This window comes from Bombina bombina, chromosome 2 (assembly GCF_027579735.1).
Source record: "Bombina bombina isolate aBomBom1 chromosome 2, aBomBom1.pri, whole genome shotgun sequence".
Lineage (NCBI taxonomy): Eukaryota > Metazoa > Chordata > Amphibia > Anura > Bombinatoridae > Bombina > Bombina bombina.
Genome location: NC_069500.1, coordinates 798,172,950 through 798,194,710, shown reverse-complemented (window position 1 = coordinate 798,194,710; position 21,761 = coordinate 798,172,950). Strand labels below are relative to the sequence as shown.

Here is a 21,761-nt window from a genome sequence, read left to right as displayed (position 1 = left end):
GGGTTGTGCTATTGCCACTGCCAATTTGCACAGTTTAGGAAGTTTTTTCATCAAATTTAATTCGTAGGGTGAAGCAGAATGGATCTGTCTGCCATTGATAAATAATTATTTCATGCTGAATGTCACTAGTAGTTAGTTTGAGATCATATAAGCAAGGATTATATTCTCATCAAAGGAAATAAAATGTATGAGTCCATTATCCAGGCAAGCTCACTTTCTTTACCTACAAACTCCTCTCCACTGCTTCTTCCTGTCACATCTTTAAGCCGCCAGGTTCAGCACTCTCTCCCCTTCCCTGACCAGATACTTTGTAGGATATTTCACATGATGAAGGCAGTCAGGCAGTTTCAAATAAGGGGTTGAGAGGTCAGAAATAAAAACATTTTTTTATATATATAAAAAGTTGCCATGTGCACATATCTGTATGCTACTCTCATACCTATTCTAGTCAGTTGTTCTCACCCTGCCCCTCATGCTAGCACTATAGCCAAATCTGCCTCACAGCCTGCCCCATCCATAGTCACTAGTGGTGTTTATAATCCACCCAAACTGATCTTCTCTTTCCTGATTTCCTGGCTCATGTAGTTCACACCTGTCCCTCACTTGGATCAGCGCAGATCAACCCAAAACAAACTTTCCCCAGAACACATTGCAACATCTGCTGCCGCCATTTTAACTGCACAGAGGATAGTCTGCCTTCCTACAAAAATCCCAATAGCCTTTAATGGTTGTTTTGTGTAGTAAAACATTAGATAAGGATTGTGCCCAATCCATTGGCAGTAAACAGCTACAATCATTCAGGATTATAAGGCCCCTTTTGTTATTCAATCAGATATACACCCAGGGTTCTGGTATGTTTATATGTCTTAAACGGACATTAAACACTTTGAGATGGTAATATAAAATAATAAATTGTATATTTAATAAAATGTCTGCAATATATTTTCATAATTAATTTTGTCCCCCTTTCCTGCAATTCAATTCTGAAATCGAGAGCTTTTCAGTAGATCTGAAGTGATCTGAGTGAATCGAATCATGAAAGTGATTCAGATATCATTTGACTGATCTTATCCAAATGATTTGAATCACTGAAAAGAATCACTATGCCCAAGTCTACTTTTCAGTTCCTGTTAGAAATGGAAGTGCAGAACACTGTTATATTCCACACAGCCATTGGCTGCACACTCCAGTGACCTATTTATAACTGTCCCTAATTGCCCACAGCAGAGAAGGTAATCTAAGTTTCAACATGGCAGCTCCTTTTGTTTTATAGACACTAAAACTTTACACGTATTTTATCAATATTTAAACAACAAATGAAACTTTAAAAAAATACATCTACATGTTATTCTCAGACTAAATTTTTGTTTGGAAGCATCATTCTATCTAGCATTTATTTAGTGTGTTATGTCCCTTTAAGAATAAGAAAATCAGCAGTTACAACAAGTACATCTCTATGTGAGAATGGCATGGTCAGATCTTTATGGATGGTTTCATGAGATCATGAAAGATTTAATTAAAGGGACAGTCAACACCAGAATTTTTGTTATTTTAAAAGATAGATAATCTCTTAATTACCAATTCCTCAGTTTTGCATAATCAACACAGTTATAATTATACACGTTTTACCTCTGTAATTACCTTGTATCTAAGCCTCAGCAGACTGCCCCCTTATTTCAGTTCTTTTGACAGACTTGAATTTTAGCCAATCAGAGCTGTCTCCATGGTAAATTCATGAGCATGAGCTCAATGTTATCTATATGAAACACGTGAACTAATGCCCTCTAGTGGCAAAAAACTATCAAAATGCATTTAGATTAGAGACGGCCTTCAAGGTCTAAGAAATTAGCATATGAACCTCCTATTTTTAGCTTTCAACTAAGAATACCAAGAGAACAATGCAAAATTGGTGATAAAGGTAAATTGAAAAGTTGTTTAAAATTACATGCCCTATTTGAATCATGAAAGTTTTTTGGGGACTTGACTGTCCCTTTAAGTCCAGCACACTACCAAACCCCTCCACCACACCCATTCATTTCCCTGATACCACTATTTATATTAAAGGCAATGCAAAAAATTTGGATACAAAATAGGAGAAACTGGATGATAGATATGTGCATTCATGCACTTCAGGTGCTAATGAATATGAAAGAAGGTAGCCACAAGCTTGTGAAAGGGCAGCAGACTGAGATCTGTGCAAATCCAGATCTCAGTGTGTCGCACTGAAGATTAAATATGACTCTGCTTGCCGCTAGCACCTGTAGTGCATGAATACACATATCTACAGGATGACACTCTGAAAGAGAATGAGTTATTCACAAGTTTACTGTTACCAAAAAAAAAAACATTAAATAAAAAAAGAAAAACAATAACACATAAAAAAAAACAACTGATATACTTGTGAGTAAATACTTCAATAGCAAAAATTATAACCTCCATGACCTGAATGTAATAATACTTAAAGGGACAGTCTAGTCTAAAATAAACGTTCATGATTCAGATAGGGCATGTCATTTTAAATAACTTTCCAATTTACTTTTGTCACCAATTTTGCTTTGTTCTCCTGGCATTCTTAGTTGAAAGCTAATTCTAGGTAGGCTCATATGCTAATTTCTTAGTCCTTGAAGGCCGCCTCTTATCTGAATGCATTTTGACATTTCTTCACAACTAGAGGGTGTTAGTTCACGTGTGCCATATAGATAACATTGTGCTCATGCCGGTGGAGTTACCTAGGAGTCAGCACTGATTGGCTAAAATTAAAGTCTGTCAAAATAACTGAAATAAGGGGGCAGTCTGCAGAGGCTGATATACAAGGTAATCACAGGAGTAAAAAGTGTATTAAAGGATTACTTTCTGTTATAATTTTTGAGCTAAACAACTAACATATTAAAGTTAATAAACATTAATTAAAACCTACTGACCTATATTTTCTCCAAAACGAAGTTTCATAACGTTCTAAAAGTTATATTTTTTATTCGCCAATGATGTCACATTATCCTGCCCACTATTTTCAGCACTGCATGTTCAAAATACTTAAACAAATAACTTTGTGTTTAAAGCGCCATTTTGAAACCTAGGTATTGTAAACGGATTGGTACAGAGCAAAGGATACCCACGGAGTGGGTTTAGAAAACAATTAAATTTGCAGACAAGATTTCTGATATACGGTAGAGATATGTTAATGAAATGCTATTGATAAAAAGCGTATTTGGGGTAGTTGGTAACAGGCATAGAAAATATTTACTTACAGTGGCCCTTTAATGTAACTGTGCTGGTTATATAAAACTGGAGAATGGGTAATAAAGGGTTTATCTATCTTTTTAAATAATAAACATTCTGGTGTCAACTGTCACTTTAAGGGAACCATTAAAGGGATATTCCAGCCAAAATTAAATCCACATGGAGGCATTTCAGTTTTCAATCAAAGCATTTTCGTAATATATTTGCATTATCTAATAAAAGCTAACTCTTTCAAAAGTGTATTTAAGTATGTGCCATGCACCAGCATTTAAAGCACAGAACTTGCTCAGAGAGCAATGACTCCATTTGTTAATTGCTGACGTGATATAACTCCCACTGGTGCTCTGAGCAACTGCAGTATTTATAATGCTGATGCACTGAGAATATCTAGCTATGCTTCACATGCACGTGCAGAGAAAAATACTAACACTAAAACAGTGATAACGTTTACTAGAAACATTTTTGCCAGGACATGTATGTTGCAAATGTTCTATTCAAAGATGTAACCCATCTATGTGCATTTAAATTTTGACCGGAATGTCCCTTTAAGTCACAAAGAGAGAGAAGAATATGATAACATAACTTCATTAACCTATTTAAAGGGATATGAAAGTCTAAATTAAACTTGCATGATTTGGATAGAGTATATAATTTTAAGACACTTTTACATTCAATTATATTTTCAAATGTACTTTGTTCTCTTGGTATCCATTGTTGGAAAACAATATGTACATACCCTACACTACTGGGTGCTGGCTGTTGATTGGTGCCTGCTCACATCTGTCTCTTGTGATTGGCTCACTAGATGTATTCAGCTGCCTTGCTGCCAGTAGTGCATTGCTGCTCAAAGAGGCATAGCAAGAGAATGAAGCACATTTGATAATAGTAAATTGTATGTTCTATCTGAGTCATGAAACAAAAATGTAGGGTTTCCTGACCCTTAAACTCTTTAATTCAGGATGTAAGCTAGCTCATGGATTTATGAGTTATATTTTTTGTTTTATAATGCTTGTTTTACTACTCAGAACAATTTAATTACACACAGGACCTCTATAGTACCATTCATGCTTAGAGATGACAGATAGCCTCTTAATGTATATTAATACCACACATTATACTAAATGTAGCTTCTTCATTGTGCACATCATACTGTAAATAATTTCTGTCACATATTTTGCATATTGTATATAAATATAACCAAACTTAATTTGTAAATCTTATGCCTCGTGAAAGGTCCTTAAAGGGACAGCAAACACCTTCTAATTACAAGACATTTCTGTTGCGTTGCTATAAAATAACATATCAGCCAAGTCTAAATGTTTTTAAAACAAATTAACATCCTTTTTACTGCAATTATTTATCAATAGCCAAACTCCGCTCACCATTTGCCTTGTTTGAAGGAGTCAGTCTGGGGTTTAGTCTGCAGACTAACAAACAAAGCCAGTCACTGTCATAAAGTTATTGTAAATTACATTGTTTTGCAGTTGACTTCTAATTTCAGAGCTAAATTACATGAAAAAGGAACAAAATAAATAATGAACATATATTGCAAAGTTATTTCATTACTCATAGCTAAATGTTTTATAAAAATATCTCAAGGTGTTTACTATCCCTTTAATATCCTTAAAGTGTGCAATTGTTTTCTCTCTTAAAGAAAAACATTGTTAAGCTTTTGTTAAGGTTGAAATATTAGTCATTTAACCCCTTAATGACCAAGGATGTACGCCACACGTCCTCAAAAAAAATACAGTTAATGACCGAGGACGTGTGGCGTACGTCCTTGGTCTGGAAAGCAGCTGGAAGCGATCCTGCTCGCTTCCAGCTGCTTTCCGGTTATTGCAGTGATGCCTCGATATCGAGGCATCCTGCAATAACCCCCCTTGGCCATCCGATGCAGAGAGAGCCACTCTGTGGCCCTCTCTGCACCAGGCATCGGTGGCCGGTATCGTTGGTGGGTGGGAGCAAGTCTGGGAGGCGGGTGGGTGGCCATCGATGTGCCGAGTGGAGGGAAGGGGGGCGGGATCGGGCGGAACAGGCGGGAGCGCGCGCGTGCACGGGGGGGGGGGGGGGGGGCGGCGGGCGTGCACGTAGCGGGAGCGGGAGGGAACCGCTACACTAGAGAAAAATAAAACTGTTAAAAGTTAAAAAAAAAAGTTTTTAAAGTTAGAAATAAACAGCTAAGGGATCAGGAAGGGGTGGGGGGTTGGTCTTGGGGGGGTGGGGGAAGCTACACTACAGAAAAGGGCATTTTTTTTACAAAAAAAGGCACATTTGTTGCTAAACTGGGTACTGGCAGACAGCTGCCAGTACCCAAGATGGCGCCCATTAAGGCAGAGGGGGAGGGTTAGAGAGCTGTTTGGTGGGGGATCAGTGAGGTTGGGGATTAAGGGGGTATCCTACACAGCAGCATATGTAAATATGCCAAAAACAAAAACAAAGAAAAGCCCAAATATTTTAGTACTGGCAGAGTTTCTGCCAGTACTTAAGATGGCGGGGACAATTGTGGGGTGGGGGAGGGAAGAGAGCTGTTTGGGAGGGATCAGGGGGTCTCATGTTTCAGGTGGGAGGCTGAGCTCTACACTAAAGCTAAAATTAACCCTGCAAGCTACATAATTAACCCCTTCACTGCTAGCCATAATACACGTGTGAAATGCAGCGGCATTTGGCGGCCTTCTAATTACCAAAAAGCAATGCCAAAGCCATATATGTCTGCTATTTCTGAACAAAGGGGATCCCAGGGAAGCATTTACAACCATTTGTGCCATAATTGCACAAGCTGTTTGTAAATGATTTCAGTGAGAAACCTAAAATTGTGAAAAATTTTACGTTTTTTTTAATTTGATCGCATTTGGCGGTGAAATGGTGGCATGAAATATACCAAAATTGGCCTAGATCAATACTTGGGGTTGTCTACTACACTACACTAAAGCTAAAAGTATCCCTAAATGCTCTCTACATGCTCCATAATTAACCCCTTCACTGCTGGGCATAATACACGTGTAGTGCGCAGTGGCATTTAGCAGCCTTCTAATTACTAAAAAGCAACGCCAAAGCCATATATGTCTGCTATTTCTGAACAAAGGGGATCCCAGAGAAGCATTTACAACCATTTAAGCCATAATTGCACAAGCTGTTTGTAAATAATTTCAGTGAGAAACCAAAAGTTTGTGAAAAAATAAGTAAAAAAGTGAACGATTTTTTGTATTTAATCGCATTTGGCGGTGAAATGGTGGCATGAAATATACCAAAATGGGCCTAGATGAATACTTTGGGATGTCTACTAAAAAAAAATATATACATGTCAATGGATATTCAGAGATCCCTGAAAGATATTAGTGTTCTAATGTAACTAGCACTAATTTTGAAAAATAATGGTTTGGAAATAGCAAAGTGCTACTTGTATTTATGGCCCTATAACAAAAAAAGCAAAGAACATGTAAACATTGGGTATTTCTAAACTCAGGACACAATTTAGAAACTATTTAGCATGGGTGTTTTTTGGTGGTTGTAGATGTGTAACAGATTTTGGGGGTCAAAGTTAGAAAAAGTGTGTTTTTTTCAATTTTTTCCTCATATTTTATAATTTTTTATAGTAAATTATAAGATATGATGAAAATAATGGTATCTTTAGAAAGTCCATTTAATGGCGAGAAAAACGGTATATAATATGTGTGGGTACAGTAAATGAGTAAGAGGAAAATTACAGCTAAACACAAACACCGCAGAAATGTAAAAATAGCCTTGGTCCCAAACGGACAGAAAATGGAAAAGTGCTGTGGTCATTAAGGAGTTAAAGCATCACATGCATATCACTTTTCAAATTATTGAAAAAAGAATTACATTTTTCCCTTATATAATGTGGAAGAATAGTCTGTTATACAAATTAATGTGAGTCACATTCTGACAGAAATATTTAGAGAACCATTATATAAAATAAATTATCTGTATGCTAAGTAGGAACATATATATATATATATAAATATCCGTATATATATATGCCTTTTGTGGGATTACTCACTAGTACCTAGTAACTCCACCTCTGCTATCTCATAACAGGTCATATTTGTAATGGTCTTGTAAATATTCTAGTTTTTGCAAGAGGTTACTACAAAATCTATAAATAAAAAAGTTACTGAGCAAAATCTATAAATTAAAAATCAATGAGTACTGGCACCATTTTATATACAGTGTATATATATATATTTTTTTTATATGCACAGAAAACAAAGCAACTTTAAAAACAGATTATTTTTTTAAATTTTGGAAACCACAAAATGTCTTCTTTTAGAATGTTTTACTTTAGATGCTTCTCAGTGACAGAAACTAATTAATTTAAAATAAAGTTAAAAAAAATCTTAACCAAATGCTGCTTACATACCTGCGTTTTCCTGTTCAAAGGTAATTGCGGTTGAAATCTTATTTCTGAATGACTGTTTAACGTTCATGCAGCTGCCTCACCCTTTTTATATTGTAGCCCCACCTGCCAGTTCTTTGCATTTTGAGCATATCAGTTTCCCATCTCAACTTGAGAAATTAATATGATTTAAAAAGCAGCGTCTTGAATCACTGGAACCCAAAGCTTTTCCCTTTGACAGTGTATCACAAGATTTGGAAGGCAAATGCAGACATGTTAGCCTTCTCGCCAAATATTAGTTTCTGTTTGCTTTGTAATCAGAGGTTTAAAGGGACATGAAACTCAAATTTGTTCTTTTATGATTCAGATGGAGCATATCATTTTAAATTTTCCATTTTATTTCTGTTAATTTGTTTATTTTTTGTTATAAGTTGTTGAAAAGCATACTTAGGTAGGCTCAGGAGCTGCAGATTGGTGACTGTACATATGTGCCTCATGTTATTGGCACACCAATGTGCATTGCTGTCTCTTTAAAGCGACAGTAAAGTCAAAATTAAACTTTCATGATTCAGATAGAGTATGCAATTTTAAACAAAATTCCATTTTACTTCTGTTGTCAAATTTGCTTTGTTCTCTTCTTATCTTTTATTGAAGAATAAAACTAGGTAGGCTCATAAGAACTAAGGAGTGTGCACGTGTCTTTAGCATTTTATGGCAAGTGTTTTGCAACATTATTTGTAGCTTTGTTATACAATGTTGCAAAATACTGTTGCCATAGAATGCTAAAGACACGTGCACACTCCTTAGCTCTTATGATCCTACCTAATTTAAAGGGACACTGAACCCAAATTTTTTCTTTCGTGATTCAGATAGAGCATGAAATTTTAAGCAACTTTCTAATTTACTCCTATTATCAAATTTTCTTTATTCTCTTGGTATCTTTATTTGAAATGCAAGAATGTAAGTTTAGATGCCAGCCCATTTTTGGTGAACAACCTGGGTTGTCCTTGCTAATTGGTGGATAAATTCATCCACCAATAAAAAGTGCTGTCCAGAGTACTGAACCAAGAAAAAAGTTTAGATTCCTTCTTTTTCAAATAAAGATAGCAAGAAAACAAAGAAAATTGATAATAGGAGTAAATTCGAAAGTTGCTTAAAATAGCATGCTCCATCTGAATCACAAAAGACAACATTTGGGTTCAGTGTCCCTTTAACTCTTAATATTGCATGCTCTATCTGAATCATGAAAGCTTAATTTTGACTTTACTGTCCCTTTAATAAAGGACACCAAGCAAATGAAGCAAATGACACAATAGAACTAAATAACTTTCATGTCATTTAAAAGTGTATTCTGTTTCTGAATTATGGAAAAAAAAATGTTAGGGTTTCATGTCCCTTTAAGTACTAGAGATAACTCCAATGAAATATATAATTATATAGGCACTAAATGACTGTCTCTTTATGTAAGGGGAATAAATAATAAACATCAGAATATATAATGAATATTGAAAAATATGTTTCTTTTACATCACTATTGTAGTTCCCACTATTGATTGCTCCTTGGATTGGAGCTGTAGTTTAGCATCTACTGGAAATTTTTCTGAAAAAGGGAAAACATTTTAAGCAAATCATAGTGGTAGGTACATGAGTCTTGTCCTTGTTGCTTGTACTTTTTCCCTGTCTAATAACCTCTTTCCACCATTTACGTTGAGGCTTAGATAGGAAAATACATTATTGTTATTCTTTATTTATAAAGCGCCAGCAGATTCTGCAGCGCTGTCCATGGGTACAAAGATAAAGGTACAACACTGAGGCATTACAATATAAGACAAAATTTAACAGACAAATGTAGTGGGAACTGAGGGCCCTATTTCTCTGGGAACTTTCAATCTATATGGACAGGAGGTGGCGACTGCAAAGGTGAGAATGATGTTAGTGAGGAGTTAGATGAGGGCAACTAGTAGGAAAATGGAATTCATTTGTTAGTGAGTTGGGCGATAGGGTTCTCTGAACAAAAAGGTCTTTATGGAGCATTTAAAGGAGGACAGGTTTGGGGAAAGTCTGACAGCTCAAGGAAGTGCGTTCCAGAGGGTTGGTGCCACACGAGAGAAGTCCTGTAGTCTAGCATGGGAGTAGGTGATGGTAGTGAATGCAAGGAGCAGGTTGCTGGAACTTATGGGGCAGGCTGAAGTATATTTATTGATGAATGAGGACAGGTAGGGTGCGGCAGCATTGTTGAGGACTTTCTAGGTCAGGTTGAGAATTTTGAATTTATTTCTGCTGTGAATGGGGAGCCAGTGAAGGGACTCACAGAGAGGTGCTGCAGATACAGAGCGGGGGAGAGGTGGATTATCCTGGCAGAGGCATTTAGGATGGATTGAAGGGGAGAGAGGCGGGAGAGAGGGAGACCAGTTAGTAGGTTATTACAGTAGTCAAGTCGGGAAATTACCAGGGAGTGGATTAGCTGTTTAGTAGTTTCAGAGCTCAGAAACACACACATTTTGGAGATATTGCTTAGGTGGTTGCGGCAGGATGAAGAGAGCTATTGGATGTGGGAAATGAAGGACAGATTTGAGTCAATTGTGACTCCAAGGCAGCGGACTTGGGGTGATGGGGAAATAGTGGTGCCGCCAACAGTGATTGAAAAATTAGAAACTGTAGAAGAATTAGAGGGAGGGATAAAAAGTAGCTCAGTCTTGGACATGTTTATTTCAATCTAAAGAGAAGGAGAGTCCATGGCTTCTAACGTTCACCCAGGCCCTCAAGTTGAGAAGCTTAAAGGGCTACTTAAACTCCTGTCCCATAGTGAAGGGTAGAACCCCTCATAAGAGACCTCCGATATTCCGGCACCTCTCTGCCACCTCCTGTGATGAAAGGCAAGGAATGACTTGGGGATTAAGAACCTGGCCACCAGGAGGAGGCAAAGACACCCCAACCAAAGGCTTAAATACCTCACCCACTCCCCTCATCCCCAAGTCATTCCTTGCCTTTCATCACAGGAGGTGGCAGAGAGGTGCCGGAATATCGGAGGTCTCTTATGAGGGGTTCTACCCTTCACTATGGGACAGGAGTTTAATTAGCCCTTTAAGCTTCTCAACTTGAGGGCCTGGGTGAACGTTAGAGTCCGGAGATGCAGGGAGAGCTTCCCTTTGCAACAACATCCCGACTCATAGTAACAGCTCCTTTAGCAATCGGCGTTGACTAGTTTTACAGATTGCTTTCTTCTCTCAAGTCCATGTCAAGAGCACAGCTACTACTTGTCCCACTTGAAGGGCCGTGTTCCTGTTCCACGGTGTAGATTCTGGTAAGATCGTTTTTATTTTTACATAATGATAACACAGAAGCAGGGCCACAGTGTGGCACCTTTATCTTTATAGAATCAAGGGGTAATATTCCATGAGGGGATTATTGAGCAGGGGGGTATGTACATGATAAGTTTATTATGTGATGCTGGGTTATGTGCAAGGACGCGGCTCTGGCATTTTTGTGAAACTGACAGGTTCTCTCTGGGAGTTTTGCGTGGTTTTGGCACGCTTTCTCATCAGCAGGGATGGTCCTGCGTAGTCATCCTTGTGACCGGGTGGGGCTTCTTCACTTCCGTTCTAATCTGCGACTAAGGAGACAAAGCGGTTTCTGAGTCTGGGTCATAGGAGGTGGTGAGTGTCCCGGCCATTGGTGGTTATAAAGATGCCTGTTCTAGTTTTTTTTCTAAAAGCTATGGAGGATTCTGACATGTTGGAGGGTACTCCCTCTTTATCTAAGTCTTATGCCTGTGTTTATTGTGAGGTTTTGGTAGACTATCCTGCGTAACTGTGTTCCACATGCCTTGAGAAGGCTACTACTTCCAAACCTAAGAGAATGTCTAGCACTACTGAGCTGTCCACCTCTGAGGGGTCTCCGTCCCATGAGGTACATTCCCCATTGGCGTCCCCTATACCACATGCAGCGCCCCAGGGTCAGACTGTTACCCATTTGGGGGAAATTGCTTGGCCGCTGGACTTTGTGGATCAGCTTGAAACGGCAGTTGCTAAGGTGATCCATGCTTTGTCGCGTTCTGCTAAGCGCAAGCGTAGAGCTTTTCATAGTGGCCCGACCCAGGAGTCGTGTCTGTCGGACGCCCCAGAGGGGTGGTACAATGACGAGGCCCAATCCGACGCTTCTGAACAGGCCCTTTTGGGGTCGGAGTCTGTGTAATCTAAACCTCCGGCAGCGGAGGAACCTGGTTTTCGGTTTAAAATGGAGAACTTTTCCTTTTCCCCTTCTCAATTTAAAAAGCTTTTCCCCATCCCGGAGGCCCAGCTAGAGTTGTGGGGGACCATTCCCAAGGTGGATGGGGCCATCTCCACGCTCACTAAGCGCACAACGATTCCTTTAGAGGATAGTTCTTCATTCAAGGAGCCTTTAGATAAGAAGTTAGAAAACATGTTGCGAAAGATGTTTCAACACACAGGGTTTGTTTTGCAACCGGCAGTGGCGGTAGCCGCGGTTGCTGGAGCTGCGTCATATTGGTGCGATGCATTTTTTGATATAATTGAGGGTGAACCCTCTTTTGAAGAGGTGCAGGAAAAGATCAAAGGCCCTAAAGGTGGCCAATTATTTAATTTGTGACGCTAATATAGAGATTATCCGCCTGAATGCCAAGTGGTCAGGTTTTTCAGTTCTGGCACGCAGAGCTCTGTGGCTAAAATCTTGGTCGGCGGACATTACCTCTAAGACAAGGCTGTTGTCTTTGCCTTTCAAGGGCAAGATCCTGTTTGGTCCAGGTCTGGACTATCATATCCATGGTTACATAAGACAGTTCCCAAATGATAGACAGCACGCACCTGATGCTCGTGGTAGAGGGCCACTGCAAACACCTCTCTGTAGACTGTAAAAAAACAATTTCCCTTACTCATAAGCATGAGTAAGGGTTAACAGCCCGAAACGTCGCTTTATGCTGCTGTGTGCCAGTGCTTTGTATAAGCTGAAATGGATTAATAAAAGACAAGTTTGTTAAACTTTTTTCCTGATTCATTGGTGCTGTGGAAATTGTTTTTTTACATATCCATGGTTACAGGAGGCAAGGATGCGTTCTTTCCCCAGGATAAGAAGGCTAAGAGTGCTAATTGCTGTCTTTTTCACAGGATAAGGTGCAACGCGCTCAGCCCACTGCAAAAGCAGACCAATCTAAGGGTGCCTGGAAGCCTGCTCAAGCTTGGAACAAGTCTAAGCAGCAAAAGAAGCCCACCGAGACAAAGTCCGCATGAAGGGGCAGCCCCCAACTGGTCTGCAGACAGAGTGGGGGGCAGATTGTCTCTGTTCTTAGATGCCTGGTTACAGGATGTTCAGAACCCGTGGGTTCTGGAGGTGGTCGCCCAGGGCTACAGGATAGGGTTCAAGTCCTCTCCGCCCAGGGGCAAATTCCTTCTGTCAAACTTGTCTTCAAGGCCGGAAAAAGAGAGGCCTTTCTGGGTTGTGTGTGGGATCTCTCCACTCTAGGGGTTATTGTACCAGTACCCCAGGCAGAAAGGCGTCCAATTTGTTCATGGTCCCAAAGAAGGAAGGCACGTTCTGCCTGATTCTGGACCTCAAATGTTTAAACAAGTTTCTGATCGTTCAAAATGGAAACGATCACATCCATTCTTCCCCTAGTCCTAGAGGGGCAGCTAATGACCTCTATAGATTTGAGGGATGCCTACCTTCATGTCACGATTCACAGGGACCATCAGGTTCCTCAGATTTGCCTTTCTGGATCAGCATTTCCAGTTTGTGGCCCTCCCCTTTGGTCTGACGATGGCCTGAGGTCCTGGGGGCCCTTCTAGCAGTTGCCAGATCGCAGGGCATCGCAGTGGCACCTTAGTACCAGAGTGGAGTTCTTGGGCACGACCATAGACTCTGTGTCCATGAAGATCTTTCTCACGGACAAGCGACGTGCAAAGATGGCATCCACCTGTCTTTCCCTTCAGTCGACAGTGAGACCGTCCATAGTTCAGTGCATGGAAATGATTGGGCTCATGGTTTCCAGCATGGACATCATTCCATTCACCAGGTTTCATCTCAGACCTCTTCAATGGTGCATGTTGAGACAGTGGAACGGCGATCATTCCGATCTGTCACAGCTGATACACATGGGTGCGTGCACTCGGATTTCCCTCTCCTGGTGGATCTTCCCGGATCACCTGTCCCTGGGGACATCCTTCCTGAGACCGTCCTGTGAGATTGTTTCCATGGACGCAAGTCTGGCTGGATGGGGAGCTGTTTGGGGTGCCAGGATAGCACAGGGGAAGTGGTCTTGCTTAGAGTCTCTTCTTCCAATAAATATTCTGGAGCTTTGAGCGATCTACAATGATATGGAGGCATGGCCTTGTCTGAAAGACTTCAGCTTTATCAGGTTCCAGACAGGCAATATCACCTCAGTTGCTTACATCAACCACCAGGGAGGCATGAGGAGCTCCCTGGCAATGAAGGAGGTGTCTCGAATACTGGAGTGGGCAGAGACCCAGAACTGTTCACTCTCTGCAATCCACATCCCTGGTGTGGACAACTATGAGGCAGATTTTCTCAGCAGGCAGACTTTTCACCCGGGGGGAATGGTCTCTTCACCCAGAGGTGTTTGCGGAGATCTGTCTCAGATGGGGGATGCCGGAGATCAATCTCATGGCATCCAGATTGAACTGCAAGCTTCCACGATATTGCTCGAGGTCGAGGGACCCCCAGGCCAAGCTAATAGATGCATTGGCGATGCCTTGGGGGTTCGGTCTAGTATACATATTCCCTCTGTTATCGCTTCTTCCTCATGTAGTGGCGCATATAAAGCAGGAGAGAGCGTCCTCCATTCTGATTGCTGCTTCATGGCCAAGGAGGATGTGGTTCACGGATCTGGTGGGGATGTCATCCTCTCCACCATGGAGGTTACCCTATCGCAGGGATCTGCTGGAACAGGGTCCTTTTTAACATCAAAATCTCAATTCTCTGAGGCTGACTGCATGGAGATTGAACACTTAGTCTTGGCAAAAAGGGTTTAGCAGAAAATGTGATTGACACTCTGGTTCAGGCAAGAAAGCCGGTCACTTGTCGCATCTATCATAAAGTGTGGAAGACTTACTTTTCCTGGTGTGAGACTCATCGCTACCCTTGGCACGGGGTGAGGGTATCTAGGATTTTGTCCTTTCTTCAAGAAGGATTGGAGAAGGGTCTTGCCGCTTGTTCCCTAAAGGCTCTCTCTCGAATCAGGCCTGTCTTTAAGCAGTCTGCTGCCCCTTGGAGCTTAAACTTGAGACTTAAGGTCTTGCTGAAGGTTACGTTTAAACCTATGCATTCTCTTGACATAAAAATTCTATCATGGAAAGTTCTCTTTCTGTTGGCCATTGCATCAGCATGCAGAGTTTCTGAGCTGGCGGCCTTGCAATATGAGCCCCCTTATCTGGTGTTTCATGCGGATATGGCTGTTCTTCGCACTGGTGTGTGGTTTCTCCCCAAGGTGGTGTCTGCCCGCAACATCAATCAGGAGATAGTTGTTCCTTCTTTATGTCCTAATCCTTCTTCTCCTAAGGAGAGGTTACTTCATAATCTGGACGTGGTTCATGCCTTGAAACTTTATCTTCAGGCTACAAAGGATTTCAGACTAACTCTCTTTTTGTCATGTATTTATGAAAGCGCAGGGGTCAGAGGGCTTCTGCTACTTCTTTATCTTTTTGGCTGAGGAGCCTGATCCGCTTGGCCTATGAGACAACGGGACATAAGCCTCCTCAGAGGATTATGGCTCATTCCACTAGAGCGGTAGCTTCATCTTGGGCCTTCAAGAATGAGGCTTCTATGGAGCAGATTTGCAAGGCGGCTACCTGGTCCTTCTTGCATACCTTCACTAAGTTTTACAAATTTTGTTTTTGCTTCTGCGGAAGCGGTTTTTGGGAGAAAGGTTCTACAGGCTGTGGTGCCCTCAGATTAAGGGTCCACCTTTTACCCTCCCGGTTTCATTCAGTGTCCTCTAGAGCTTGGGTATATGTTCCCACTAGTAATGAATGAAGCCATGGACTCTCCTCCCCTTTAGATGGAAAACATAAATTATGCTTACCTGATAATTTTATTTCCATTGAGGGGAGGAGAGTCCATGGCCCCCGCCCGTATCTCTGATGGGCGGACCTAAATTTGATATTCTCTTCTGGCACAATTTATACCCTAATATTTCTCCTACTGTTCCTTGTTACCTCAGCAGAATGACTGAGGGATGAGGGGAGAGGGGGAGGTATTTAAGCCTTTGGCTGGGGTGTCTTTGCCTCCTCCTGGTGGCCAGGTTTTTAATTGACACTAGTAATGAATGAAGCCGTAGACTCTCCTCCCTCGATGGAAATAAAATTAACAGGTAAGCATAATTTATGTTTTTTTGGTGGTGAGAGGCCATCCAGGAAGAAATGACAGATAATCAGTCTCTGATGTGAGAATTGACAGAAGGAGAGAGAGAGTGCAAGGGTGGATAGGTAGGTCTGGGTATCATCAGCATAGAGTTGGTAGTTAAAGCCATAGATGTTGATAAGTTTACCCAATGAATAAGTGTAAATAGAGAACAGTAGAGGACCCAGAACAGAGCCTTGAGGTACTCCAACAGACAGGGGCAATGGAGAGGAGGAGTTACCAGCAAAATAGACAGAGAAGGATCTGTTAAAGAGATATCAGTGAATCCAGGAGAGGGCAGTGTCACAGAGCCCAAGAGAGCTGAGAATCCGTAGGAGGAGGGGATGGTCAATAGTGTCAATGGCAACAGAGAGGTCAAGTAAGATGAGTGTAGAGTAGTAGTTATTGTTTTTAGCAGAAAGGAGATTGTTAGTAACCTTGGTGAGGGAAGTTTCAGTTGATGTTTGGTGATGGAAGCCAGATTGAAGGGGGTCAAGCAATGAGTTAGAGGACAGGAAGTGGGTTAGGTGATCAAAAACTAGTTTTTCAAGGACTTTTGAAGCTAGAGGAAGCAGTGATTTGGGATGGTAGTTTACAGGAGAATTGGGATCAAGGGATGGTTTTTTGAGGATGGGGATGACCTTTGCATGTTTCAAGGAAGATGGGACTGAACCGGTAGAAAGGGATAGCTTGAATATGTGAGTAAGAGCTGGAGTGAGGGTGGAAAACAGAGAAGGTATTAGATGTGAAGGAATAGGGTCTAACTGGCCACAGAAAAGGAAGTAAGATAAACAACATTAAAGGGACCTTATACACACATTCTTTATTTGCATAAATGTTTTGTAGATAATCTATTTATATAGCCCATAAAGTTTTTTTTTTTTAAATTGATAGTTTTGCTTATTTTTAAATAACATTGCTCTGATTTTCAGACTCCTAACCAAGCCCCATCGTTTTAGGAGAATACCGACATATACCTACTCCAGCTTGCTTCTGTTTGTGTATAGGGTCTTTTCATATGCAAAGGAAGGGGGAGTGTCTGATATTTCCCACTTGCAGTGGGTGTTCCAGCTACCTTTTAAACAGAGCTAAACTGGAAGCTTCTAAGTACGTTTTTAAACGGTTTTATACTGGATTTTTATATCAGTATAAGTGCATATTATTCTTTATAGTGGTGTCTATTACATGCAGTTATATGAAAATTGGTGTATACTGTCCCTTTAAAGTAACTTTTCAAGGGGTGTATACTGGGTCTGTAAAACAATGCATATTTTTCTAGCAAAATTACAATTTTAAATGCTATTAAAACATTTATTTTGCTTGCATATCTTTTAAAATGTACTGTATAACTTCTGATGGGTACATAAAAAATACTTTAATGTACATATAAAGGAACGATCTAGTCAAAATAAAACTTTCATAATTCAGATAGGGCATGCAATTTTAAACAACTTTACAATTCACTTTTATCATCAAATTTGCGTTGTTTTCTTTGTATTCATTATTGAAAGCTGAATCTAGGAAGACTCATATGCTAATTTCTAAGCCCGCCTCTTATCTCAGTGCATTTTGACAGTTTTTCACAGCTAGACAGCGCTAGTTCATGTGTGCCATGTAGATAACATTTTACTCATTTTCATGGAGTTATTTATGAGTCATGAGTTTATTGGCTAATTTGCAAGTCTGTCAAAAGAACTGAAATAAGGGAACAGTCTGCAGAAGCAAAGATATAAGATAATCACAGAGGTAAAAAGTATATTAATATAACCGTGTTAGTTATGCAAAACTGGGGAATAGGAAGACTTGCTTTTTGTACTTGTACTTTGAATGATAGGCTATCATTACATAATGATACAATAGGGTGTCTGTAGTCCCTTGTCTGCCCATAGAAGGCACCAGTAAATACAGTAGATTTGCATAATCAACAAAAGCATGATAAAACACAATGCAATAAAACTTAGGGGTAGATTTACGCTGTCCGTATTTATCATTGCACAAGCATTTCTGGTGAAATGCTTGTGCAATGCCACCCCCAGCTCACTGGGCGCTAACCAGCCACTAGTAGGGGCTGTCAATCATCCCGATCGGATTGAATCGGGATGATTTCAATCCGCCACCTAAAAGGTGGCAGACAGGTAAAAGAGCAGTGGTCTTATGACCCCTGCTTCTTAACGTCCGTTTCAGTCAAGCCTGAAACAATTGGCCTACAAAGCATTATCTGCTGCTTAACAAATGAAGCCCAAAATCTGAACTTCAAATAAGTAGTAGATTTTTTTCGGACAAATTTCAAAGTTATGTCTATTGTCTTGTAGCCAACAGCCAATCACAAATGCATACATATATTCTGTGAATTATTGCACATGCTCAGTAGGACTGTGCACATTTTGTTAATGGAAGTAAATTGGGAAGTTGTTTAAAATTGCTGCTTTATCTGAAAGTTTAATTTTGACTTGTGTCCCTTTTTTAAGAAAATGCAATAGGAGGGATGGTTACAATTAGGGTTAAATGTGTTTAATTGGATGAGGTAATTATGATCCTTTCAGGATGGTTCCAAATAGACAATTAAGATTTTGTCCATATCAACATCTAGTGAAATTTCTTTATAAACAAACCCTACAAGCAAATTATTTTTGGAAGATGTGTATATAAAATGTTTAGTTATATGTAATAAAACAACTTTGCAATATTATACAGATTTTGCAGTGCTATAACATAGGTAATGTGATGAGAGTGGGAAGTGACGTCACCGGATGGGGGCGTGGTTTAGGGCCATTATTGTCTATGTCACAGTTACCGAGTTAGATGTGTTGTACAAGCTGTATACTTCTATGCTCTGCAATAAAATAGCGTTGTACCTTCTATGCTGTGTCCTGCATCTCATGACATGGTGTCAGAAGTACTTGCCTGCGCTTCTGTTTCCTGAATAATGACGATGTCGATGGTTTCCCCACCTGAGCCTTTTGATTTCTCTCAGCCTGCAGCTTGGCCCACATGGCGTCAGCGTGCTAAATGCCTTTACTTTCCAAGAAGGGGAAGAATTTGACTTTGAAATAGTTATGAACAAACTCAGTGCCCACTTTGTGCCCAAAAGAAATGTGATTCATGAGAGTGCTTGTTTTCACAAACATGCCCAGCGTGTGGGAGAATCCTTGGAGTCATTTGTGCGCAGCCTGTATGAACTAGCTGAATTCTGTGAGTTTGGTGTTGCTAAAGAAGAGCAAATCAGAGACAGAATAGTCATAGGAATTGCAGATGCTGAAGTCTCACTGAAGCTACAGTTGGAGGCTAATTTAACATTGGATGGGGCTATTAGGATGGCCCGCCAGAGTGAACTGGTGAAAAAGCAAAGTGCTGATCTGAGGTCCGAGAGTATTGTGGATGAAGTGCAGCACTTCAGGAGAGCTGCTAGTGAAAGGCACAGTGTGAGCGGTAGACCAAGGGCAACAGATGGGGTAACCATACCCATGATCAGAATGTTGTATGCCCTGCTAAAGACAAAAGATGTAGAAAATGTAACCGAATGGGCCATTTTGAAGTGGCATGTAAAACTGAGTACATTAAGGAGATGCAGGTGGATAGTGACCAGGATATCAAGAAGTGTCCTTTGTAGGGTCTGTTGTTGAACGGTCTGATTCAGATGAAGATTGGTGGGTTACTCTTACTGTAATGGGAGCTAAAGTTGCCTTTAAGATTGACACAGGAGCAGACATCAATGTTATGTCCATTGCAGCATCTATAAAACTGCCATCACAGCCTCAGCTGGTGAAAGTTACAACAAAAGTTCATAGTCCTGGTGGCTGCATTGATTGTGCGGGGAAATTTCTTGCCAGCTGTGAGTACAAGCAGAGGAGTTTCACCATGTGGGTACATGTGATTAGAGGTCACTGTGTTAACAACCTATTGACCAGAAAAGCAGCCTGTGGTTTGGGCCTGGTCGCCAGAATGAATGAGATTTCAGAAGACATGTTTGGCGAATTGGGCCTACTGAATTGCAACCCAGTCCGAATATCACTTAAAGGTGACACAGTCCCATACAGCATTACCACTCCTCATAGAATTCCGTTCCTGCTCATGTCTCAAGTGGAGAAGGTACTTCTGCGTATGAAGAATATGGGAGTTATTGAAGAGGTTGTTGAAGCAACTGACTGGTGTGCCCCCATTGTGCCTGTTGCAAAGAAAAAAGGGAAGGTACGCATCTGCGTAGACTTGAAAAGGCTAAATGAGGTGGTAAAGAGAGAGAGATATGTGCTGCCGACACTTGAAGACATAGCTCCGAAATTGGCTAGGGCAAAGTTCTTCTCTACACTGGATGTTTCCAGTGGCTTCTGGCAAATACCTCTAAATCCAAAGTGCTGCAAACTGACTACCTTTATTACACCAGTAGGTCGGTTTTGCTTCTGCAAACTCCCTTTTGGGATATCCTCTGCTCCTTAAAACTTTCAAAGAGAGATGAGTTCTCTCCTAAGGGACCATGAGGGCACCGGCAGTGGTCATGGATGACATTTTGGTGTATGGGTCTACATTAGAAGAACATGATCAGCCATTGAGCTGTATGCTGCAGACAATTAGAGAGTCTGGGTTGAAATTAAATAAGGAGAAATGCCATTTTAGGAAGGCTGAGTTTGGGCATATTATCAATGGGGATGGCATTAAGCCCGACTCTGATAAAATCCTTGCTATTGAACAGATGAAAAGTCCTTCTGATGTACATGAGCTGATACAAATATTGGGCCTTGTGAATTATGTGGGCAGGTTCCTTCCAGATGTATCCACAATACTACACCCTATCACAGAGTTGCTAAAGAAAGATGTTGCCTGGGTCTGGGGACCTTCACAGGAAGAATCTTTTGTGCAGGTTAAGTCCCTGCTGGGGTCTGCCCCAGTGTTGGGGTTCTACAACCCTTCTAAAAAGACTGTGGTTAGTGCTGATGCGAGCAGTTATGGGTTAGGGGCCGCCCTCTTGCAGTTGAATGAGAACAAACTACAGCCCATCGCCTACTGTTCCCGTACACTAACGGCTGCTGAGTCGAAATAGGCCCAAATTGAGAGAGTGCCTGGCTGCAGTTTGGGCATGTGAGCACTTCCAGCGTTACCTAGTGGGTTTAGAGAAATTTATTCTCGAGACTGACCGTAAACCGCTAGTCCCTCTAATCAACTCCTATGATATTGATAAAACACCCCTAAGATGCCAGAGACTTCTGATGAGGCTGCTCAGGTTCAACATTCAGGCAGTGCATCTGCCGGGGAAACAACTGGTAGTGGCAGATACACTTTCCAGGCTCCCGCTGGCTGCTGCTGAGGAATCTTTAACGGAATCAGATGTGAAAGTGTATGTAGATTCAGTTCTGGCATCCAAATCCATTTTGTCAGGGAAGCTAGAGCAAATAAGAAAGGAGACATATTTAGATACTGACCTTCAAGAAGTTATTAAGTACATAAAAGAAAGTTGGCCCGAGAGCCGGGCAGCCTGGATGTCTTTAAGTTCTTAAGAAAGATCGCAGCTCAAGGAGCTGGATGGGTTAGTGCTGTTCCAGGACCGCATTGCTATTCCTGTTAGCATGCGGAAGGAGATGTTAAGCAGGATTCATGATGGCCACTTGGGTATTACAAAGTGCAGAGAAAGGGCAGCTATGGCAGTATGATGGCCAGGGATAAGTTCTGACATCGCAAACCATGTGTCAAAATGTGCCTTTTGCCGGGAATGCCGGCCTACTCAGAGAAGGGAGCCCTTGATTTCTACTCTGCTGCCTGCAGGCCGTGGCAGAAAATAGCTGCTGATTTGTGCGATCTGCACGGG

The 21,761-nt window shown here is 41.0% G+C and overlaps 1 protein-coding gene across 1 annotated transcript in view; it reads right to left on the bottom strand.

Moving 5' to 3' along the window:
- Positions 1–7,691, bottom strand: part of LOC128648024 (C-C motif chemokine 25-like) — a 121,354-nt gene extending 113,663 nt beyond the window's left edge. Inside the window, exon 1 of the mRNA XM_053700711.1 lies at positions 7,619–7,691. The gene's annotated coding sequence lies outside the window, so the exon portion shown is untranslated. The remainder of the gene's footprint in view (positions 1–7,618) is intronic.
- Positions 7,692–21,761: the final 14,070 nt, after the last annotated feature.